This window comes from Elephas maximus, chromosome 2, assembly GCF_024166365.1.
Source record: "Elephas maximus indicus isolate mEleMax1 chromosome 2, mEleMax1 primary haplotype, whole genome shotgun sequence".
Classification (NCBI taxonomy): domain Eukaryota; kingdom Metazoa; phylum Chordata; class Mammalia; order Proboscidea; family Elephantidae; genus Elephas; species Elephas maximus.
This window is the reverse complement of record NC_064820.1, coordinates 147,523,552-147,548,795: the sequence shown is the minus strand read 5'-3', so window position 1 is coordinate 147,548,795 and position 25,244 is coordinate 147,523,552. Positions and strand designations below refer to the sequence as shown.

At 51.7% G+C, this 25,244-nt stretch overlaps 1 long non-coding RNA gene across 2 annotated transcripts in view; it reads right to left on the bottom strand.

The window, feature by feature from the left end:
* The window catches only part of LOC126061698 (uncharacterized), a 34,379-nt gene extending 13,581 nt beyond the window's left edge, over nucleotides 1-20,798 (bottom strand). The window contains exons 1-3 of one of the 2 annotated variants that reach the window (XR_007513872.1): nucleotides 20,713-20,798; nucleotides 15,729-15,819; nucleotides 14,720-14,793 (exon numbers count right to left, since the gene is read on the bottom strand). This is a non-coding gene — a long non-coding RNA (uncharacterized LOC126061698). Of the gene's footprint in view, nucleotides 1-14,719; nucleotides 14,794-15,728; nucleotides 15,820-20,712 lie in introns of those variants that run through there. The other variant, XR_007513873.1, reaches the window with a different exon arrangement.
* Between the last annotated feature and the right edge of the window lie 4,446 nt (nucleotides 20,799-25,244).

The following is a 25,244-nucleotide window of genomic DNA, read 5'->3' as shown; positions in this document are numbered from 1 at the left end:
TGTTGCTGACAAGCATTCCTTGACTTGTAAACGCATCTCTCCAGTCTCTGCCTCCATAGGTCACCTGGTGTTCTCTCTGTACGTCTCTTCTCTTCTTATAAGGACGTCAATCACATTAGAGTAAGGCTCATCCCACTCCAGTACAACCTCATGTTAACTAATTATGTCTGCAAAGACCCTATTCCCAGAGTCACATCCACAGGTTTGGTGTTAGGACTTGAGCATATCTTTGTGGGGGACACAATTCAAGCCACAACACTAGGTTAGACTCTTTATGCCTCTGTTCCTTTATCTGCCAAATGGCAGTAAGACGAATACCTGGTTCTCAAGGCTGATGTGAGAAGTAAGAACCTGTGAGATGCTGAAAGCAGCACCTGGCACAGAGCTGACATTTGTCAAGTGCTTGTTATCATTATTGTTATTGTCACTCATTATTATTACTATCATACCACATGCGGAAGATACAGCGGTGAAAACAAGGCTGTCCTTGCCACCGAGTGCAGTGGAGCTGCCAGTTTGCACAGTGTGATCACTGGTTCCTTAAAAACCCAGGGAAGGGCCCTCACCCAGACTTGGTGGGGATAAGGGACAGCCCCAAAGGGGTGATATCCCAGTTGAGACCTGAAGGCTGAGTAGGTATTAGCGGGGCCAGGCCAAAGGGGTTAGAGGTGGCGAGGCAGTGCAGGCAGAGGGAACGGCGTGTGCAAAGGTGCAGAAGCCAGAGGGAGCAGGGTAGGCTGAGGAGCAGCATTGAGCTGGGGTGCTCACGGGACCATTGTGAGATAAAGGAGATCTCCCCAGCAAGAGAACCTGGCCCCTGTGCAAGCGAGGGAATTATCCATAGTTTGTTTTTTTTTTTTTTTCATTTTAAAAAAAATCAGTATTTAGAAACAAGCATTAACTACACCCCAAGGCAGTCCTGGCTAGGTCCCGCGAAGCAGATAACCTAACTAAGACCCTGTGCCTGGCTCAAGGACCCCCAGGTCCCCACCCAGACCACAGAGGACAGCTCAGGCGGGGTCTGCCTGGTTCAGCCACGGCACTCACGGATGCAGGACCCAGAGCTCCTGGAGCATCCTGGTGGGGCCTGCCCTGTGCCTGTGGCAGCTCTTCTCTGAGACCCACACGCTGCCTGCTGTGTGGCTGACGGCTCACAGGGTCTCCCCGCGACACCTCTGATGCCAGTGCATCCTCCAGCATAACAAAGGAATGCATGCCATAATCAGAAATACTGCTATACCTCGTGGGTACCCAGCTGCTCTTTGCTGGATTGAGGTTGAGATTCATATTTATAAAAAGATTTTCTGCTCAGAAGTCTTTCTTAGAGTAGGTGACACGTCCTACTGCCCATGATCTTGCAAGAGGCAGGCAGCCAGGACAGGAGGAGAGCTGGGCAGATGGGTCACATGGAAGAAAGGTTTGTGAGACCACTCAGTGGTATGCATGGGCCTCCTTCAGTGGGGCCACCCACAACCATCGTGGACAACAAGGCCAGAGTCTAACCCCAGGGCCCTCGCTGTGTGACTCACAGTAACCAGAAAAACCCAGGTGAGGATGCTGGTCGGCCTTTCCTTATAGAGCCAGAGTGGGTCAGGCAGTGGAGAGCTGCTTCCCAAGCCCGGACCACCACTTCTTCGCTGTGTGATCTAAGGCATGTCATTTACCCTCTCTGGGCCTCAGTTTCCTTACTTATCAATAATTTTCATAATAGCCAGTACTTCAAAAGGTTGTCTGAGGATTAAAATAATGCACATCAAGGGCCCGGAGATCCTGGCCCAGGCTGGCTCTGCATGATGTTAGCTATTATGACTCCTCCGATACTACTCTGGAGGACAAACGCCAATGGAGAAGCTGTTGTTGGCATGTCCAAGCAGCATCTCTTATCCTCCACTACCCAGGGCACAGTTACAGGCCAAGAGAAATAACTCTGAATGACTCTGGTTTTCTGGGGGCAGATCTTAACGGGAAAAAAAAGTTTACTGATACCTTTTCTTTTTTTTTTTAAGAGACTTGAACCAAGCAAACCATTCCCTCAAATCTACTCCAAAATCTAAGGCTAGTAACCAAAAAAATAAACTAAACCTGTTGCTGTTGAGTCGATTCTGACTCTTAGCAACCCTATAGGACAGAGTAGAACTGCCCCATGGTGTTTCCAAGAAGCACCTGGTGAATATGGTTAGCAGCTGTAGCACTTAACCACTGGCCCACCAGGGCTCCACGAGGCTGGTAAAAAGCAGGTAATGCGTAGCGTAATGCCTGTGATGACTAACATATTCATTTGGAACCAAACTTAGGGCCGGGGGAGCTGTTCTGGGTGCACTGTGTACACCCAAGGTATCCAGGCTTCCCTAGAAGCACATCCTCGCCCATCTGCAAAGCTGGGGTCCCTGTTTTACAGTTGTAATTCACCATGATGGGCGCTTGGAGTTGGTGGGCTCCTCCACCATGATATGCTGTTGCTCATGAGTCCATTGTTCAACCCCACTGCACTCTGGGAATAACAGAGAGAGTCCTCACCACAGTACGAGGACCACAAAGCTACAAACAGACAGCCAGGTATGTTAGCAAGAGCTTCACAGCCACTTCAGGAAGCCACACCATAGTCCATCGAGAGCCCACAGCCCCAGAAGCACTTCCTCACATCCACCAGAGACCCCTTGCCAGAGTGCTGCTCCCCATCTATATTTCTTTCTACCCCAAGTGATGCTGAAACCCACCCCATAAGGCAACCCAACCTCATCATGCTTGGGAGAACTCAGACATCTCCTCCAGAAGTGAACCCCACTGTTCTGGGCTCCCACAGCCCCCTCCCCAGGTCAGCTCCAAGGGGGTCCTCTGGCCTGCCCAGTCACACAGAGCTGTCATCGAGGCAGACAGCCTTCTATCCCCCAGCAGCAACTCCCAGGGTTGCAGGTAGCAGGCAGGTCACGTCTGCTCCCAGCACAAACAACACAGCACCCAGGAGGAGGCACGACTCAGCATGACCAGCGGGGCCCCACTGAAGCGCCTCAGAGCCCACACCTTGTAATTAGTCCACAGGCCCAGAGCGGGGACAATGGCCTGGAAAAGCCAGCAAATAGGATACGTGAACTAAAAACCAGGTCTCTGTGCCAAGTGTACAACTTAATTACATAGCCCAGGTACCCTCATCTCTCATGAACTCTCACCCCAGCCCGTAATGACACAAAGGAGGGATTAAAGACTGCCTGCCGGGCCAGGGAGGCCAGGTCTGCACCCTCAAAGCCAAAAGGCTACAGCTAGTAACACCCAGAGCTGAGAGAAGTGACCCCCACCCCACAAGCATCCTCCATGAGAGATGAAGGAGGTGGGCAGGTATTCAGCACATGCGCCTAGCTTGAAATTCTGATTCTGCTTTCACAATACCTTGCAGCCTTCCAGTACCCAGAAGAAGCCGTACCCCCTCGACCACCACAGAGGCCACTGCCCTCTTGCCCTACTCAGGCCCTCTCCCTCTCGCAGTCATGGCCCCAGAGGATGGCGCTGCACCTTACACAGGTTGTCCTCTCTCTAGCCAAGGCCAGGCTGTCTGGGAAGAGTCAACTGCCGACTTGGGCCTGGAAGTGGCCACTCTGCAGGGCCATAGCCTCGTTCCAGCATCCTCTAGGGTGAGAACGTGCAAAACCTCATCCTGAGGGAAGGAACAGAGGAATTTGACTGGGAAAAAGACACGGTTGTTATTGTACTGGACAGGGGAATGTGCCACAGGAAGTCCCTCTACCCAAAGATTTTGAGGCCCTTTTCCGGCTGCCAAAACCCAGCATGGCCTCCAGATAATACTATCTTTCCTTGCTGGATTAAGAAAGGCTGAGGCTGGGACCACCACACAGGCAAGAGCCAGGTGAGGTAAGCCTAGGGGGGTTCATCTGGGCCTCTCCCCCGAGATCATGACCTCATGGGGTGGATTTCATCCTAAGCTGATCACCCAGCTCCCTAACCCTCTGCCTCTTGTGGGCCATGGCCCTCCCAAACCACATCTGGAAAAACTCACGGTCCACTCCTGAAGACATGGAGCAGCAAGCCTGAGAGAAGTCCATTGCCAGCTCAGACTGCTGCATCTCAAGGCCTCTCTGTGAGGTGTGCTGGCCCAGGGGGCAGAGAGAGCGGGCAAAGGAGGTTGTTGCTGTGGACTGTGTGCTCTATGTAGGCAATTTTACCCCAATGCTTTATAATGCCCCCAACCCCAGCCCATGTGCTTGGGGAGAAAGACAGAGATCCCAACCCCTAAGAATTTGGCCTAGTTTAGGAGTTAAGACCCACAGCCAAGACTCACAATAATAGAAGCACAATTTTTAATACTAAAATGGGTGGTTCTATAAGGCACATGTCAGCAGAAGAGAGAAAACCGGCTGGAACAGTCAAAGAGTCTGCCAAGGGGAACGGACTCCCTGCCTTGCCCTGCCCTACCATGAAGAAACAGACTAGGCCAGGAGGATAGGAAGGCACAGGGTCAGACATATATCCTTTCCTCCCCCACTTTGCAGCCCCCACAGACATGGTGGCCTACACACCGTGAGCATTGAGGCTGGACAGCAACAGGGCCTGGCCTGCTGATTTGAGCAAGAGGCCTCTGGACCAGTGGCAGAGTCCCTGGAAACGGGAGAAACCCCACGTTGAGGGAGGCAAGACCTCTCAGACCCTAAGCCCTACTTCTGGACCTCACCCACACCACCTGTGATCGTTAAGGTTGTGTGTCAACTTGGCTGGGCTATGATTCTCAGTGGTTTGGCAGTTACATGATGTTGTGATCACTTTCATGATGAGATTTGATATGTGATCACCCCCATGATGGGATCTGCTGTGAGTAGCCAATCAGTTGAAAGGGTTTTTCCTTGGGGGTGTGGCCTGCATCCAATATAGGTGGACTTTCCGGCAAGGCTCATGGGCTTTTGCTTGCTCTGGATCCTGTAGCTGGCTCCTGTTCATCTGACCACTGGTTCTTGGGACTTCAGCTAGCAGCTTACCTGCCATCTTGCCTGCTGATCTCAGGATTCATTGGTCTCTGCAGCCTGTGAGCCAGAACCCTACTGTCTGACCTGCTGATCTTGGGTTTGACAGCCCTTGCAGCTATGTGAGTTAGGAGAAGCCCCTAGCCTGACCCAGGAATTGGAACTTTCCAGCCTCTATAACCTCATGAACCATTTCTTTAATATAAATATATATATGTATATATATATATACACACACGTATATATAAAACCCATTGCTGTCGAGAGATATGTATATATATATGCTTTACTAGTTTTGCTTCTCTAGAAAACCCAGCCTGAGACATCGCCTTAGGTGTGCTGCCAACCCAGCAGCCTAGAGATCTTTCTCTGCACTCCTATTCCTGTTGAGGTCTCAGCTTTGCAACTGTGTTGTCTGTCATGGTGGCTGGGGCTTGGCAGGAAGTAGACAGATCGGCAGCCCTTCGCAAGACAGATAAGACCCTCTTTTCAGGTTGTGATGGGCACACCAAGCCCGAGGGGTTGAAACTTGACAGGCCATACACACATACTTCCCATCACCCCAAATACCAGTGACTACACAGCTGCCTGCTGACTGGCACTACCTGCCCCAGGCAAGGAGGGATGCTGTCCGGGCTGGCTATCTCCTGCCCATGGGCCTTACCAATGAGAGCCTGAAAAAGCACCAGAACCAAGTCAGCTCCATCCACTGGTTAGTGTGACAAACCATCATCCCCCTAATCTGGACACAGGCCATACACTCATCTCCCAGGGGTCCTAGTTGTAACCACTACCACAAAGGGAAAGGACGAGGTAGTACAGGTGAGTGCTTAGCACACTGCTTAAAACGCATGTGTGGCTTCACTCTGGGGGTCTCTACATTAGTAGGCTCTGGGAGCACAGGGGAAATCCTGCCGTTTTCATTCTGGTCTAGGCGTCTCCAAGTCACCTTGGCTAAAATTAAGCACCAATGTTTGGGATCCATTTACCACTTCTATCAATTTAGAAGAGATTTAAGGAGAGTCCTGTGACAATATCCCTTTCACTCACTGGCTGAGCATCAAGGAGGTAGGGCTGGTCAGAGCCCTGGACATGCCCGAGGAGGGAGGAGGACCAGGTAAGCAGCCCTGAGCAGACCTCCCTGGGACCATACAGCCTCTACCTCACCTGGTGGCATCAGCCCAGTGACAAGGAGCCTGGCCTAGCCTCAGACCACCTGGTTTCAAATCCCAGTCCCGCTGCTTCCCTGCTGCATCACGTTGAGGGGCAGGGTGCTGAACCTCCCTGGCCTCAGTCTCCTCGTCTCTAAAATGGGGCTAATAATAGCAACTGCCTCCTGGGGTGAAGATGTGTATGAAAAGAGATAATATGTAAAGCCTGTGGCACAGAGCCTGGCGAACGCCGACTGTTACATCAGCTCCTCCCCACCACCACCCCCATTACCACCACTCACACATGAAGGGCCTGTGCTGGGGCAGCCGGTCTCCAGACGGTGGTCACAGAAAGGCTGGTATTCTACAGTCCTCTCCCCATGACACCCGGGGTTCAAGGGCATAGCCACTGCCAGGTGAGGATGAGGATGTGATCCCCCCACCCAGTGGGATAAAGAGCAAACATGAGACGTGCTTCCAAAGTGATGTCGGGGAAAATTCTAACTGTCTGCGCTCTGAAGACTACTTTTTAAGAGGATGCCTATATTCTACGTTCTCTCCAAACTGAGCACCAACTATGTGCCAGGCACACATCATTTCCTTTACACCTCACACCAGCCCTGGAAGGTAGGTATTCATTACCTTCATCTCCCAGAAGAGGAAACCAAGGCCCAGAGAGGGGAGTGACTTACCCCAGGTCACACAGCCAGGGAGTGGTGATGCCACTGAATCCAGAGTCTACACAGACTCTGAGTATCAGAGCCAGGGGCCGACACTTGGACAGCATCTAGCTCATCCCCTCCCCTCCCTGTGGCAATGAGGATCAGAGAGAAGAAGGGTCCCTCAGCAGGTGAGTGGGCGAAATGGCAGCAGTTCGGCATGAGCTAAACTCAGAGCCTACCACCCGTCCGTCAGTTTGTCATCCTGTGGCGGCTTGTGCATTGCTATGATTCTGGAAGCTATGCTACTGGTATTTCAAATACCCCAGGGTCACCCATGGTGGACAGGTTTCAGCGGAGCTTCCATACTAAGACTAGGAAGAAAGGCTTGGAAATCTACTTCCAAAAATTAGCCAATATAAACCTTATGGATCACAACAGAACACTGTCCAATTCACTTGCTTTGGACATGTCATCAGGAAGGATCAATCGCTGGAGGAGGAAATCGTTCAGTTAAGTAAACGGCCAATGAGAGTGAAGGAGATCCTCTGGGAAACAGATTGGCACAATAGCTGCAACAATGGACTTGACCATGCCAGTGATCATGAGGATTACACAGGACCAAGCAATGTTTAGTTCTGTTGTACATGAGGTTGCCATGAGTTGGAGCTGGCTCCATGGCAGCTAGCTATCTATTTACGTAATCTCAGAGTACAAGCCTTAGAATCAAATAGACCTGGATTCAGATCCCAGGTCTGCCACTTACAAGCACTAACCACTCTAAGCCTCCTATTCCTCATCTCTAAAGTGGAGCCACTAATAGTCTCAGTCTGTGGGACTGTTGGGAGGTTTAGATGACTTAGCACAGCCTGGAACACAGTCAGTGCTCAGTAAACATGGGGTTTTACCATTATTCAAGAAACCTCTCTCCAGTCATCCTGCCTCATGCCCAAGTATCAGCAGAACTCTCAGGGGTAGGATAGGTACATTTGCATCTTCAAGAGGTGCACCAATATATGTGCCATCCAAGCCAATGAGTCACCTGCATCTTTCTCTGCTCCCCACCCTCCCTCCCTGAAAGCTACTACCATGGAGTTCGCCAAATGCCACAGGCCTCATTTAACAAAACCTGTTGCACACACACATACATATACTTGTCCTAAGTCACCCTGGTGTGATCTTCCCTACAACCAGAAGAGGGGAGAGGCAAAGTAAACTGTTACCATTTCCCCAAGAGCAACTTTGCAACCAAAGAGTTCCAGATATTGGGCCCTCCTTGGCTTTGGTCTCCCTTTCTGTAAAACGGGTGGCTGAGCTGGGCCAGGGCGTGACAGCCTCGGAGCTTCAGCACCCCCTTGCCAGAGGAAGACAGAATAGTCCAACAGAAACATCTTGCAGGCCCCCAGTGCAAGTCACATATGTCATCTTAAATTTTCTATTACCTGCATTTAAAAAAGTAAAAAGAAACAAGTGACACTAAATTTAATAATTTTACTTAATCTCAGATATTAAAAATATTATCATTTCAACATATAATTTAAATAAAAAATTATTGAGATATTTCAGAGCCTTTTTTCATACTAAGTCTTTGAAATCTGGTGTGTGTTTTACCCTTAGAACACATCTCAATTTGGACTAAATACATTTCAAATTCTCAGTAGTCACATGTGGCTAGTGGCTCCCAAATTGGACAGGTCTAATGGAAGCCAGTTGCTATGAGGCAGAATAGGGCAATGGGTTTGGTTTTGTTTTTTGTTTTTGTTTTTTTTCAGTAGAAGCCAGAAGTGGGGGAGCTGAACCTCCTTAACAGGGGTCCCTCTCCCTACACCTAATTTTCCAAGCTTGGAGCTGTGGCTGAATGCCCTGATCCTTATTAAAAATGATTACAATTTTGAGCATAAAATAATAATGATCATTGACTGAGTCCTTACTATGTGTTAGGCATATGTTACAGCAATCAGTGAGATAGGATTTCACAAAGGAGGAAAATGAGGCACAGAGAGGACGAGTCACCTGTCCAAGGTCACCTAGCTATTAAGTGGGAGAGGTGGGATTGGAACCAGGCAAAACCAGGCAATCTGTGTCTCCACCCCCACCCCACCCCTACCTCCACCCACCCCCCCTTCTAATCACTACTCTACACTGTCTTCTAAACTCCACCCTTCCTTTCTGCCCCCTTGGCCACACCTCAAACTGCCTGGCTGGGGAAGGGAAGTGCCAGGAGAACAGCTCTAGCCTGCTCCCTCCTTTCCTCCCACTGGTCCCCAGACCTCCACAGGCCACCCTGGGACCCAGGCCCAACTCCAGGGCACTCTCACCCCCGCCCCCTGGAAGAGCTGGCAGGCTCAGGCCCCGGAGGAGCGGGAAGCACCTCCATTCACAGCCTGGTAAAGGGGGTAATTAAACATCCGGCATGCCTCCCACCACTACCGGGGAACTCAGCCACCTCATGGTCCTGCTGCCAGCCAAGCAGCTTGAGTAATGCCACACAGAATTCGGCAGCAGGCAGAGCAGGGTGAAATCCCTCTTTATAGAGTTATTTTTGCTGTGGAATTTTCACTGGCCTGTAAAATATTTTTATATTTATTACACGTTTAACGGGAGCTCCTAGAATCAACAGGGTGTAAATAATGAAAAGTAGGGCAGTAAAGGCCCCAATAAACCTCGCACCAGCCCTTTGATGCTCCGTGTGAGCTCCAGTTTCTCCTTCCTCCCCAGGCCCCGTCCCCTTGCCCCGGAGCAAGCCCAGAAGGCCAGGGGACCCTGAGGAAGCCCGTCTTTGGCTCTAGAAATTAGGCTCACCCATTGGCAGCTGGGACTGTGCCACTGGCAGAAATCCTTGAATGTGCTGACCGAGAAAGGGCCCACTGTGTGTTCATGGGAGCTGGACCAGGAAGATATGGAAGACCCTGATGAGGGCCTCCACCTTCCCTGGCTGTATGACCTCAGATGTCTCCCGTATCCCAGGTCCTGACACCAGCTCCAACAGCACAGACACACTCTGGAACATGTCATTTCCAAGGCCGTAGGGGCTCACTGGGGAACCAGAGGACTTAGGAGAAAGTGCTCTATCCACAAATACTGACCATCATGGGCTCTGTGTCACCTGGCTCAGTGTGCCTGCATCCTGTGCCCACAGAGGTTCCCAGAGTCCCTGTCTACACCCTACTCCCCATACCCACCTTATAGCATCCACAGGACAAAATCCCAGGGGGAGCAGCAGCCCCTCAGACCCTGTCCCAGGCAGGAACACAGAGGCATAGAGAGGGAATAGACCAATCTGGGGGCCGATACCGGTTAGTGGCAGAACCAGACTAATCTCAGGGCAACAGACCCTATGCCCAGGGGACGACATCTAACCTGAGCCCCTCCCCGTGCAGGAACCCTTCTCTCCATGTGCCACCCTGCCTGCCTGCTGGGGACCCTGAAACCTGGGGCCTCAGGCACTGGCAACTCAACCCTCTCCGTTCTGGATCATCTGATTGTCAGCAGCTCTGATCTATACTCAGCCCAAACCTTCCTCCCCAGAGTTAAGCTCAGCCATCTGCTGCCCCTCCTCGCACATGCCCTTCACATGCCTGGGAACAGGTAAGCATCCCTTCCCAGACCATCCCCATATCCCACAGTATCCTCCACGTGAAAAGGTGACCCCACTCCTCACAGCCCCAGGCTGCCTATGTCTCTCTTACAATGAGCCATCTACCCCCAGGAGAACACCCTGTCTCCTCACCCAACCAAGACAATAAATGTCTGTTCATGCTCCTGGAGGTGGCCTTCATAGCTGGGTTTTTTGCTTTTTGTTTTTTTAAGCAACCATAGCACTAGCACGTGACTAGTTTCACCCTAACTTTGTAGCCAAAATCCCTGCTGTTGAGCCTGGTCTGCCTCACCAAGGACTTGTGGGAATTCATTTCTTGAACCTAAATGCAAAACTTTGCATTTATTCTGAATAAAGTCCAGCCCCTGACCGGGCCACACTGCAGCCCGCTGAGGCCTCCTCAGCACAGAGCCAGTCCAACCTGCCCCTCCCCAGCGCAGCAGCCTCAGCATGTCAACAAGACCACACAAAGTGCCTGTCCTTCATCACAAATGATGGTGAGCAACACGGATCTGCCCCACCGAGAGAAGCCGTGCAGGGCCTTGCTCAGAGGGAGGAATTCCTGCAGGGCTGCAGTCAGAACAAACGGGAGGGTGAAGGGTGCACAGCCGGCGACTCTTCAGACACGAGTCAGGCTGGAGCGGCTGCTCTCTGGGGACAGATCAGACAGCGGCTCCTGCCTGCAGCTGCCACACCACCAGGAGATTCTTGTCTCTCAACCCCCGATAATTATAGTCCCTGGTGCTCTGTTAACACGCGTGTCATCGCAGTGTGTTGGAACAAGCAGAGTCTGAGTGAAGAAAATTAAAAAACAGCTCTTGACAAGTGGCCCATCCCCTGTGGCAGGCACTGAGCCAGGCCAAAGGGGATGGCCGCTTGGCCTCACTGGCCCACCCGTGAGGAGCCCTCGCTCCCAGGCAGGTAGGACCAGGCGGCTCAGGGCAGGAGGCAGGGGAGTCATGGGAAGAACGGACAACAGCCCATTTTGTGCTTGGAGGAAGCCAGAAGTGGGGAGAAAGGAGATGGTGAATGACAAGGGCCCCCCTTCTGGAAAGGGAATGCCAGAAACATTTGTCCTCACAGGGGAGACTAGGCAGCCCCCACAGCTTCACCCCTGAGACTGGCTCATCTGGTCTGCAGCCACAGAGACAGATTCAAGGGCACACTGGACCCCCTCTCAGAGAGGTCTGGGGCTTCAGCCCTGCCTCATTGGCTGAACAGTTGGGGGACACTCAGCCTTACTGCGTAGGAAGCAGCTTCTGACTCCCTATACTCCTACAGTGAGTCTCCAGCCCCCTCTCAGCCTCTTAAGGAAGCAGGCCAGGGAGAAATGGGGGGACTGTGCCCAGAGACCTTCCCAAGTCCCACTGCCTTCGCCCAACTCAGCTCCCCCATCTGGTTCTGCAGCCCAGGGAGCCAGCAACCCAAGATGCGGAGCCCCCCCAACCCCCGCCACCCCATGCAGTCTCCTGTTGCCAGGGGGACTTCACTCACACTCCAGGGTCCAAGTTCTAGAGAGTTTCAGCACCAAGCACTCAGTCTCCCTCCCCTGCCCCACACTCTAGGGTCATACAGTCAATCAACAGTGACTCAGTGGGGTGACTTGCAGAAGGCTGAGGGTCTACAGAATCCTTCCCCAGACCTGGTACTGGTGCCAGCCACCCAAGTGGTTCTGCCCCTCCCAATCTCCCCTCACGACCAAACTCGGGCCTCACACTGAGGGCCAGACACACACGACAGACTGTGCTACAAGTCCAGCAGTGCTGCTTATCAGCTGCCAGCTCCTGCGCAAGCACTTTGCACCACTCTCATTTAACTCGCCTAGCCATGCGCATTTTATAACCACCCCCATTTTATAAGTGAGAAAACCTAGGGGCTCCGAGAGGTTAAATGGCCTGTCTGAAGTGGTTGAGCCAAGGCTGGTCATTTCTAAATGCCACCTGAGGACCATCCAAGCCCTTTACAAAGGAAAGTTCAGGAAGACCCGTGGACAATCTCTCCAAGTCCCCGGTTCCCAAGGCAGGCCCCTGCTGTTGCCCTCCTCCTGTTCCAAGCTTCAGGTGAAAACAGCTCCCTTAAAAAAAAAAAAAAAATTTTTTTTTTTTTTAAACCCCCGCCTAAAGACAGGCCCTGAGCAGACTCCAGCTTCTCAGCACCCGCCATGAGACAGAACACATGTTTTCGGTGCTCCTTCCCTCCTCCCCCTCCCCCCCCAACATGCTGGAGATATTATTATTATTTATTATTTGCTGAGTGTTGACAGCGTGCTGAGCATCAGGCCCAGGAGCCCAGGCCCTGCCAACACGACATACAGTCAGCCAACCAGCACCACAGCTCCCAGCAACCAGCGACAGAGACACACACCCAGCCGCTGGGCTGGCTGCTCAGGTCCTCATCACCAAAAGCCTCCTCTCCTGTTCTCACACCCCAGCAGCCCACGCCCCTTCAGCCCCCCTACACACAGGAAGTGTCCTCAGTCAAGACAGCCAGATGTTCGAAGGGCTGGGCCTCTGAAGAGAAGTGGAGAAATCATTCCCTGCTGGGACAGGGCAGACCCAGGAGAAACCCCTGCCATCGGCTCAGCCCACACACTCATGTCTGCTGGCAGCTGTGGCAGATACTAAGAGAAACCAAGATGAATGGCCATGTCACCAGCCACTCCTCTCCTCTGCACCCAGCTCACCTCTCCTCTTCCTCCTCAAGAGAGAGGATGGGATACCACAGGAAGTTCCCAGGGATATGAGCATCCCAGGGGTCTTGTCTGGGGAACAGAGCCAGGACTAGGGTGAGGCAAGTGCAGCAATCACCTCCGGCACAAAATTGAAGGGGGCACTAAACAACTCAGTAATCAAGACAAACAATATTTTAATGCAATATTTTTAAATATCAAAATTATGCAAAAAAATGATGAACTAAACACTAAAATTTTAAGGAAATACAGGACCACTATTATCAATTGTTCCTTTTCTTTAGGCCCCAATTTGGCTCAAGAAGGCACTGCTAGGAAGGTCATGGGACCAGGAGGGCTCCCCTCAGCCCATCTTCTGCACTGATGGAGACTCTATCACCCCACAGCAGCATCATGGGTCAGCACCGGACTCCCTGAGTGAGGGCTCATACAGAAGGCCATCACTCCACCCCAAGGGGGCTTCCTGGAGAAAGAAGTATCCACAAGTCACTGACAGCCTGTCAGCATCTATGGGTGGGGCAAAGAAAAGATGTGCCTTGGGGTATCTTTGCTGCTTAGTTGCTCAGTCCCCTACCCTTGTTCTGAAATGCACCCCTAGCCCAGGGACACAGAAAGCACTGTCACCTGCTGTCGGGGTGGGGGGGGGGTGCAGCCAGGTCCCTTGAGGACACTCTGTGCGTCTCTACTTCATCTCAGCTCCCTCCCCCACGATGTGTCCAGCTCCGAGCTCAATAATGTTGCAGAGGAGGCCTGAGCAGAAGCTCACACTCTAGGTTGAGATAAGCCCCCAGAGAGGGGTATCCAAGAGTTGCAGGCCTCACAGTTGAGCTATCCCCATCAATCGGATGTTCCTTGAAGGCAGGACCGTGTTTACTCATCGCTCTTCTCACACCCTACCCAACTCAGAGCTAGACCTGTCCCGAGGTGCTAGTAACACTGACCAGGCACACCTCATCAGGGCCTATGAACAGGGCGAGGGCTCCCCCAGGTCTATAAACCCCTCCTTGGCTTCCTCTCTGCTCCCTACTGCCTGCCCGCTCTCCAAGCATGGTGATACAGTGAATACCCCCTACCAGGTTCAGCTGAGGGTAGGGGATCCAAAGTACTCGCACAAGAGTGGGGCCATGGGTGTTTACGATGGAAAGGTCAACTCTCCCCTCACATTCACCCAACACCACAGAGCTGGTCAACCCACTGAAGACACCAGGGCAGACTGCTGTGGAGGGAGGAGGAGAGCACTGGGGGCCTCACAGGGCTTGGTCTAAGCATCCAAGATTCCTACCTGGAGGTTTTCATACACCCATTCAACAGAAATGTATCTAACGTCAAAACTCCCCCTTCCCAGTGCCATCGAGTCGCTCAATTTTGCTGCCTGCTGCAGCAGCTGCTCTGCAGGAAACTTTCCTGGGCCAGGGAGACACATTCGGCCAGCCTGAGGACCCTTCGACTCAAGCCTTCAAAGGCGTGTGCACCTTCATGCGCCAGGAAGAGCTTTGCGGGCCTGGGAGATACCATCACCAAGACACTCGGATCTGTGTAGTGCACGGTGATTCACAGCCTGAGACATCCTTCCCCGGGCTACTGTGGAATTATCAGCCCCACCATCTTCCATTACGAGGCTTGTCACTCATCTCCAGCCATCAGAAGGAAGTGAGTGAGGAGATTAATGTCTTTTCAAAAACTGCTTTCATCCCTTAAAAGGATTCCTCCGAAGATACCATTTGCATTTCTAAGAGGAAAGGCGGGCAAAGAAGCAACTTGATTACTCGGCTGTTTCCTCAACCCCCTCAGCCATCTTTAGTTGTCCGTGTCTCTCCCAAGGCTTCCCAAAGCTGGGAGGCTGGGCCAGCGAAGCCCTTCCAGCTTCCTCAGAATCCAAGCAGCCCCCTCAGCCTGATGTGGGCTCCCCTGATAAGACAGAAATGGCGAACAGTGCCGCAAGTCCAGCAATTCCACAAGGCAGCTCCCCAAGCATTTCCCTCAGGATATCCCTGGCCAGTCCCATCCCCTCACCCATGGCATGTCCACTTCACCAGAATGGGGGCATGGACAGTGAGAACTGAGACAGAAAAGCTCTATGACGGGTCTCAAGGACCAGACAGATGCCCCCCGTCACCAACGTGCTTCCAACAACTGATGTTAACTCATGAAAGAATCGCTGTCCCCAGCTTTGACCCTCTGCCTTCTGAATCACCCAGAGTGTTAACCTATGTTCTCCAGAGATTTAATGTTGACTGTGTCACTCAGTCAAAAGCCCAGTCTGTCTTGGTCAGTCTGTCAGTCTGTCTAAACAGAGCCCTGGACAGATGGAAGGTATGGAAGGCATAGGGTTCTCAGGAATACTCTGAGGCTCAAGGCAAACACAAGCGGGGGTGGGCACCCTCAGGATTTGTGTTAGGCCTGCATCTGTGGACTAGACATTAAAACCATGCCAACTGACTCAACCATGCTCCATGGGGGCAGGGACTGCTGGGCCCCTGTGTGTGTAAAGTGAAAGCGTCTTGCTGCAGAGGGTAAGTAGAGGAGTAAGAGCTTCTCCCCCTGCATGGCAGTCGGTGAGGGTATGGAAAGGAAGACATAAAAACATGACAAGATGCATCACTAAGACAGATCCAACAAAACCGCAACTCTGAGGGGATTCCCCACACCCCACCAGCCACACACCCAAGCAAAGTCACCAAGAGTCATTAGTATCAGAATCCTCCAGGTATGGGGCTGCTCTTCTCTTCCCTGTGGACAAGCATCACCTTCACACCTGGTAGGAAAGAAGCAGAAGAGTGTGTGATCTTGAGAGCCTGTCTGGATCCATTCAAATCCCAGTTCGTCTGCTTACTAGCTATGTGATTCTGAGTAAGACTTAGCTTTCCCGCGTCTCATTTTCCTCACCTGTAACATGAGGTGATAACAGCACCTATCTCTTGGGCTATGGAAGGATTAAATGGGCTAATACATGGAAAGCACTCAGTACAGTGCCTGGCACATGGTTAGTGCGTGGTAAGTGTAAGCTGACACTGCTTGCTATCATTATCCCCATGTCCTTACAACTTCAGGGAATAGATCCTCCCACTTGCTTCATCGGCATTCACTAACCACTCTTCTCTACGTGATAACACCTAAGCACTATTTACAGAGAATTATGGCTTGTGCAGGAACACAGAGGAAAGTTACTAAGTCCCAGTGGGAAAAGTAGGCACAACACTTTGAGAATACGAGACACAGACATCATCAGTGGGGCTAGAGAAGGAGTGGACAGAGAGGTCATGCTGGTATCTCAGCATGAGACAAGGTATTTCAGACCAAAAGCCACGTGGGCTTTGAAGGTTGAATAGGAGTTTACCAGGTGAATCTTGCCCAGTCCATGGCAGGTATTCGATAAATAGCTGGTGACTAAACCACAGAGCAGAAGAAGGGCATTCCACCCAAAGGAACTGAGAATTTATGGTGTGTTCAGGAAGAGAGGAGAGAATGAGCACGGTTTGACTAGAGCAGAGAGTAGGTAGAGATAGAAGCAGGAAAGTAGGTGGAGCCAAGTTGGGAAATTGTCTTGAATGCCACATTCAAAGGTCTTGGCTTTACTTCACTGGCTCTGCAGAGCCAAATCAGAAAGGACAGCAACAAGTCAGAGCTGCATGTAGAAAGATGGCTGGACTTGCAAAGCGGGAGACACAAGATTCAAGTCAGAAGACTAGGAGGAGGCTGTGGCAGCCTGCCTCCCCACACCAATTGAGCCCTGCTCCCCATTTGCCCCTGGGTGTTCTCCCCAGTAGGAATGTTCTCAAGTTTATACCTCCAGGGACCTCACACGCCCAGCTACTCCAGGTTTAGGGCACGGTGCCCACAGCTGCCTGCTATCACAAGAAGCCCTCAGCCAAGACCTTTTGGGAAAACATTCACATCTACATCCAAGTCCCCAGTTGACAGACAGAAGTGGGCCCAGGGACAAGTTCAAGCCATAAATTAGAAACTCTGATGGCAGGCTGGCTTCTGGAATTCCAGCTGACTTTTCAGCACTTGGGGACTGCAGCCCTTCCTTCTTCTTACCCCCCAAATGTACCCCTTCCCCTCTGCTCAGTCCAGGGATGCTGGCTAGAGGATTTCTTTTCAAATGCAGGTTGTGATGTTCTGTGTCCTAGACACTTGAGAATCCCCCTGTTGCTCTGTGAATTACCCAGCTCGGCTCCCAAGCTGGCTCTGACCTCACCAGATTGGCTGAGATGCTGCCAACGCTGCCGACACCACCCTGACCGTCTGCCCGGCAGCTAGGCAGCTGCACCAACAGGCACTAAAATTAGGTGACCCATTGGACCCAGGACACAGTGATCATGTGATCATGGGCAGGCCACTAAAGCTGCCCCAGAGGGTCATTCTCCCAGCCCAGTTTCCCTTTTATGCCCAGAGAAAACTGAGGCCTGGAGAAGGGCAGGGACCACCAAAGTGTGGGAACCTGAATTTTTGTTTATTCGTTTAAGAATTGTTCCTGAAGATCAAAAGCATACACTCCCCTAGCAGAAATTAAAAATATATGCCATGGAGAGGTAACAGAATTAAAACATCACAGTCCCACCACCTAAACTGACCTCCCCTTATATTCTGGTGTGTCTCCCTCCTTCTCTGAGACTGTTTTACACAATCAAAAGCACATTCTACAATCTGTAAATTTTTTTTCTCCAATTAGAATTATCTTGACAATTCATTAAAAATTCTTCATATAGACATAAAATGATACTGGCGAGGAGTGTGCTTCTTAGCTCAAGTAGACACATGAGACAATGTTGCCAGCTCCTGTCCGGAGGTGAGATGAGAAGGCAGAGGGGGACAGGAGTTGGCTGAATGGACCCAGGAAATACAGGGTGGAGAGGAGAAGTGTGCTGTTACATCGTAGGGAGAGCAACTAGGGTCACATAACAATGTGTGTATAAGTTTTTGTATGAGAAACTGACTTGAATTGTGAACTTCGACTTAAAGCACAATAAAAAAAGAAAAAAAATTCTTCATATACATCAATTTGAATCAAGGTACAATATTCCATTTTAATAATGTGCCATAATTAATGTAATTAAAAAAAAACCCTATTATTAAAGATTTATTTCCCATGTTTTGCTATTATAAACAACACTGCAGTGAACATCTAGGTGCATGAATCTTTGTCCACATCTATGATGATTTTCATCAGGATGGATTTCCAGCGGTGGAATGAACGGGTCACAAGAGAAGTACATTTTAAGGCCCTTGATACATACTGCCTCCCCTTCTCCAAAATACCAAACCACAGGCAAACCTTTGGTAGCCACTCACACATATCTCTGCCACTTCTGGCCATGACTCCTCGCATAAGTGTGCTCATTTCTGGGGTAATTTCTCTCCAACTGAAGTTTGTATCTATAAAACATGCCTGCCTAGCATTGCAGATACATGCACCCCTTCCGCGCAAGGCTTCCCTAAACTAACCACAGGAGACACAGAAAGTAATCATCAAGCCCAAGACCCAGTGACACAGAATTGCTATTCCTGTCTATGCCACCTTAGAAGCCAAAGTGGAACCCACTGATGAGGTCCTTCCAAATAACCCCAAGAGCCTCTCCCACCACTCACTCCTCTTTCCCAGCTCACCAGTGTTACTGCACACTTCATCACACACCCAACAAACAACTCCTTGAGTGACACAATCTCCTTTCAGACACCTCCAACAAGGTTAACAGATGACCCAAATTATGACACCAGACTTAAGCCAGCAACACATAAAGCAACTTGGCCAAGAGTCGAATTGCCTTTACATTACCCGGTACAGAAACTAAACTCCAGGCTCAGTGTAAATAGGTTGTCTCTGGTCCGACGTCAGCCGCACTCACTGGCAAGTTATGGATGGCACTGCCGTATCGCCGTCATAAATACAGCCCCTCGGCTAAACAAAGCTGACAGTTTTGTGCCAATAACCTTTGAACCACTCAAGCCCAGTGTCAATTGTATTTGTCTTCGAGCTGAGGTTTACTCTAGACTGTTTGCTAAACCAGGGCTCATCTGCAGAGATAATTCAAATATATTACAGGCACCAGGCAGACACAAGGGCCCCCTCCCCATGCTCCACGCCTCCCCCGCCTGGCCTCACAAGGGTCTTCACCACAGCAGCCTGGACACTGCACATCCCCCTGACCCTCAGCAAGTTTTACCAGGAAGGAACAAGAAAGAAGGCGAAAGAAGAGACACTGAGGCCAGGATTATAGCCCTGGCTCTGCCTCCAGGTCTGTGCGACCTCGGCAAAGGCACCTGATCACGTTAACACTCTGTTTCCTCCAGAACAAGGGAGGGGAAACACGGAATACCTATTTTTGGAGGAGTGTTCAAATATCAAATCAGGCCACATGAAGGAATCAGTTATCACCGGAAAGTGAGAACCCAGGAAGGGAAAAATTACAGAAGGAGCTCGAAGCCCCATGTAAGAGGTGAACAGACAAAGCCAAGAGTGAAAACCACCAAGTGCCGCTGAGTTAAGGAGCGACCAATCTGGAAACACTCTGATCTGATTGGGGAGGAGGGCGGAAAGGATACTAAATAGATACGATATAATACATAGGTACCTTCTCACAAAAAGTGATATCACAGAGAAGAAGCCACTCTGCAGGCACAGGTGCAATTAGCATGGCCACCCGAGGCTGGGCTAATTGGCCCAGTTTGCATTTCCCAGATTTCTGCTGCATGCTGGCACAGGGCTGCTGCCAGGGAGACACGGAGCTCAGGCACAGGAGTGAACCGAACATGCTCCCACAGCCAGGGCCCTTCCCACACCTGTCTGAGCACTCCCACCCATGTACCTGTGCAATCTGGGGTCCTCTCAGCCAGGACCCAGTCCTCAGTGCCTCTCACCATTTGGGGGCCTTTGCCCAACCCCAGTCAAAAGCATACTGGAGGAACCCAAACATCCCCAGGAAGTGGAACCGAGGCCCAGGAAACGAAGTTGCGCTGCATCATCTCATGACTATGAAGGTCAAGGGGTTAGGGAGGTGGTGGTGGGACTAGGATACTGAGGGCTGTGTTTAGATTATGTCCTGGAACCTCCCCTGGAAAATGAAGGAGAAAAAACTCAACAAAGAAAACTCTAACGAATGGAAGGGGGCAACAAGGACAGTCGTGGTTAACAGAGCCCCCGGGCAATCTCTACAATGGAGTCACCAGCATCTATGAGCACGCATTCCCCGAGTCTGTAAAATGGGAATAATATTCTTTGCCCAAAGAGTCACTGCAAAGATCAGACAAAATGGGGAACATCCAAGCTTTCACATCTTGAAGCACATTCCACAAACAGAGGGATTCTTGCTGTTATGGCTATATGGCTATGCTCTCTCCAAGCCAGTGAGGAAACAAGAGATTCAGGTTTGCTCCTGCTTGTACCTCTAATTTGCTGTGAAACATCAGGAAAGTGCCTCCTCACCCCACCATCCCTCGGCCTCACTGGAATAATGAGAGATTTGCACAAAGCTCTCTCTAAAGTCCTTTCAACTCTGATGCCACGAGATTGAGTCTGTGATGTGGGTCAAACACCAACGCCCACCCGGAGGTCAGTTAGCCCCTCATCCCCACCCCACCAGCACATTGAGAGGGTGTGGGGGAGGATGTTGGCAGGACCAGGGTCAAAGGTGTCACCATCACTTACCTCTGGGAGCCTCATCCCTATCTGGGGATGCCTGGACTCCTTCCAGCTTCCACACTGCATCTCTGCTGGCACCTGGGAGAAGGGAGAAAGAGGTTGCCCTGCTCAGTGCCTGGACCATCTCTTTACCATCACCAGGCCTGCAGGAACAGAAAGAGCAAAGCAGCAGCGCCTGTGCTGAGAAGAGAAAGCAGAAGACATTTATAAATGACCCTCTTAGCTGTTTACGAGACACCTTCTGAGAGAAAGCAGAGGAGAAGAAATAAACTTGAAGTAGGGAGACCTGGCTGGTGTCCGCGATGCTCTTTGATAAGCCAGCTGCACTGGCGTTTCTTCTCCGTTTTTATGGCCACCTTTACAGCCCTGTGTTTGGGACTCTTTATCAGGGGCCGGAAGGAGAGAGCGAGCAAGATCCAAGGCAAAGAGTCTTCCCTGGTAACTCTGCAAGCAGATACCACCTCATCTGGAGATCTAGATAACCCCAGTTTTCCTCCCAGCCCAGGCGCTGCCACCCAGACACCCAGATCTAAACTGGACCAGGAATTCCCGAGCATGGCAGTAAATCTGCAAAGCCAAACCCTCCTAGCAGCCCTGACTGGGCTACAGCCACCCGAAAAGAGGGCTGGGACTAGGGTTTTCCTGAGACAAGTAAGCAGACCCCAACAGGACACTCTGCATGTCTCAGGGCTCCCTCCTAACCGCTATAACCTAGTACTCCCTGCTGGGCCTGGAGTCATAGCAGCCTCCCAGGGGGTCACACTCAGGCAGTGGCTGGGACTCTGCCATCCCCACCTTCTTGAACTTGCCAGGATTGTGAAATGGTTAAAAACACAGGCAAAAACAGATCTTGCATCAGGCAACCTAGGTCTGAATTCCAACTCCTCCCCTTGCTGCTGCCTGGGCGGTAACTGCCTCTGGGCCTTGGTTTTCTCACCTATAAAATGGTCATCCAGTCAGTCCCTAACCTCACAGGACCCAACACACAGAAGCAGCTGAACAAATGTGAGCAGCCTTCACATTGCGTGGCTGGGCATCCCAGCTGCAAAAGTGTCCAAGATGACAGAACTCATGGCCCATTTTTCCCAGACTGGCTGTGCCCAGGAGGCCTGAAACCTTTACACCAGCCTCATCTGAATGATGGTGGCCCTGTCGCCAGCCTTACATGTGTGGCAAACCTTACTGGGCTCCCAACTTGAGTCACTATGCTTGGGGGGAAGTGGGGTCTGTTACAGAGATGGAGAAAGGCATGGTTACAGGGATCCCACAGTCTGTGGCCAAAAACAAACTTATAAATACAGGATACACTAAATGCCATAATCTGGGATTGTGCTGAGGGAGCAGGAGTGGAGACAGAATCATGGTCCAGAGAGGGAAACTGGAGAAGGCTTCTCAAAGAGGAGTCTCTGGACTGGCCCGGGAGTAGGAGTTTGCCAAAAAAAGCAGAAGGAAGAAGCCATTCTCTACAGAGTCAGTAAAGGCTGGTGTTGGGTGAACCCCAGGAAGCTGAGGCAGAAAGACAGCTGGGCTCCAGCAACTGAGGGTGAGCAGAAAGGGTGGAACAGCATCCAGTTGGCAAGAGCCTTAAATGTAGGCTGGGTAGCTCCAGCCTTGAGCTGAAGGTGCTTAATGTGGAGTCCCAAAAAACCCAGTCCAGAGGTGGTGAAGGGTAGGGCGATGGGGAGGAGCCCTCAGTTTAGATTCGCTTTTCTGGGAACTCCTCTTGGACAGCGGCAGCAGAGGTCCATAGATAGGGGAGGGGCCCTGGAAACAGGAAGAATTAGCAGGTGAATAGACCTGAGCAGGAGAATGCCCGGGATCGCTCCGGGCCGCCGGGGCTGTGGGGTCGCCGGGCCATGAGCAGGGGTCCTTGAGCCGGCAGGCCCGCCGCCCTCACGGAACCGGGTCATTGCACTCACCGTCTGGCTTCCCGATGCGGAAGCGCTTCTCGAGGGCAACTGAGAGGCCGGAGCCAGGCGCCCAGAGTGCGGCCCTGGCGGCTCCAGAGGTCTCTCGGATCTTGCAGCCGGCTCTGCGAAGGCGCCACCTCGGGGCCTGGACGCCGGCGCCTGTTCCAGGGTGCCCCGGGTGTCCGCGCTGCGGGACAATCAGGCGGCGCGGACACCCGGCGTGCGCCTCTCCTCTGCTAGGACGACGTCCAGGGCCCTCACTGTCCCTGGCTCGGTCAGAACCTTTGGAGGAAAAACCTACAGCCTTCTCCGCCCTGCTCCTCTCTCGGCACAGCTCAGCCAGGCTGCCCCACGCTCACTCCGGTCGGACCGTGCTTCCAGCCTCCGGTCGTCTATCCCGACAGCAGCAGCAGCAGCAGCAGCGGCACCGGCCCGGCTCAGTGCTATTCGACTCCGAGCGCGCGCTCCTAGCTCCTTGTCCCTTGCCCCAGGGACTCGCGACCTCCGCCTCCCATCGCTCTAGTCCCTCACCCTCCTCCTTTCCAAGAGTCCCCAGTTCCCGAGGGGCATGCTCTCCGCCCCCCCAGCAGAACTTCAAACCGGCTTTTTGTTGTTGTTATTTGTTGTTAAGTTTTTTAACGTTTTACTTTAAAAGAACAGATTCACAGGAATTTACAAGGATAATACAGCCAGGCTCCTTGTACCCTTCACGGGGTTTCCCCCAATGGTGACCCTTTTCCTCCCCACCGTCTCTACTTACTGGCGACCATTCACCTGCTCTCCATCTTTATAATTTTGTCACTTTGAGAATGTACCTAAATGGACTTATACAGGATGTGCCCTTTTGGGATTGGCTTTTCTCACTCTGCATAACACCCTTGAGATCCATCTAAGTTGTTACATGTACCAGTAACTCATACCTTTTTATTGCTGAGTAGTTTCCGTGGTATAGTTGTACCAGTTTGTTTAGCCATTTACCTACTGCAGGGTATTTTAGTTGTCTCTAGTTTGGGGCTATTACAAGACGCCAAGCTTTTGCCCCATTTTTAACACTGTTCAAAATGTTTCTTCAAATGTAATCTTTTAAAAAGTTGTTTACGGTTGACTTAATTACCTTTACGTATTTACACCTACCTCCTCTCAAAAAAAAACAGGATGACCTATTTTTAAGTATATACAATAAAGCTAAAAAATAAATAAAAATCAAATCAGGATGGGGACTGGAGACTGACTCAAGACACTGATCATCAGACACACTGGCCAAACCATCAAAACCTGCAAAGAGGTGGCTGGGGTAACTGGAGAACCGCTTGCCTTTTTCCACTCTTCCACCCTCAGCCCCATCCCAGGCCTGCCTGAGAGTGGAGGGTAAAACAGAAGTGTGAGCAGAAAGAGGGGAGCCCAGACACAGGGACCTGAAACCCAGCAGGAAGCTCTGCAAAGGACAGGGCCCTGCATTTCTCCATCCTCCCAACAGGGCAAGTCACTATACCTTGGGGAGCCCCTTGCCCCTCCCCAGAGGCAGCTTCCCACACACATTTGCAGCCCTGCTACTACCCAAATCCCTACCCCCTCCTGGCAGGCTGTGGGTAGCTAACTGGGGCTTCTCCACTGCCACATCTGGGGCCTGGCTAGACCCCCCGTCAGGCAGGGTTTTCAGGGTCGCTGAATGCAGGGATGTGTATGAACTTGGGTGAGTCTCTTCCTCTCTCAGGCCCTTAGGCCTCCAGCCCTACCCCACCCCCAGCCGGGCAGCTTGGCCATCTAGTCATAGCTTTACGATAACTCTGGCTGGGCCTGTGACAGGACTCAGGATGGGAGACAACACCCAGCCTTTGCCCATCAGGCCTCCTGGCTGCCCCTTCCCATCCTGGAGGCCCTGGAGTGGGCTGCTTGCAGAAGATTGGGTACAGGGGATACAGAACCAATGGGCAAGTATGGAGAGAGCATGAGAATGGGCAGCTCACTCAAAACAAATAGAAGCCCAGCCCCGCTAGGTAGGCCAGCTCAGCAGAGTGAAGGCTGGGGTTTGGATTCCCCCCATCCCCACCGCGGCCAGGGCCCCCTTCTTTAACCCAGAGAAGAAAGCCAGGTGCCCTCTATAGTCCAACTCCGGCATCTCACTCAGATGAGCCTCTGTCACCTGCCCGGTCCCCACCATCCTAGAGCAGAGCCCTGCTCAAGCCACTTCCCAGCTCAGTCACCCTCAGTGACTCCCCATTGCCCAGGACATCCCTTGCTGGCATTTAGGGCCCAGTTGGCCTCTCCAGCCTAGCTCCCATCACACCCCCACAATCACTCTGGGCTCTGCTACACAAAACTAAACTGAACTTACAAATCCTTAAACACTCCCCACGGTCCCACTATTCTGTGTACTTTTCCTAAATGTTCTCCCCATCCGCTCTTAAAGAAATCTTGCCTATGTCTCTAGTCCCAGTGGAAAATGTTCCCGCGTTAGTATGTCCCCTCTGATTCCCAGGCCCACCGCTATCTCACCAAATGCTCATGGTAACCCCTGGGGAGCTGAGTTGGCTGGCCAAGGATGAGGATCCCATATTAGAGCTGAGGAAACTGAGGCCCAAGTAGGGAGAGTGTCTTGCTTTGCCACCTTCCACCTCTGCTGCTCTG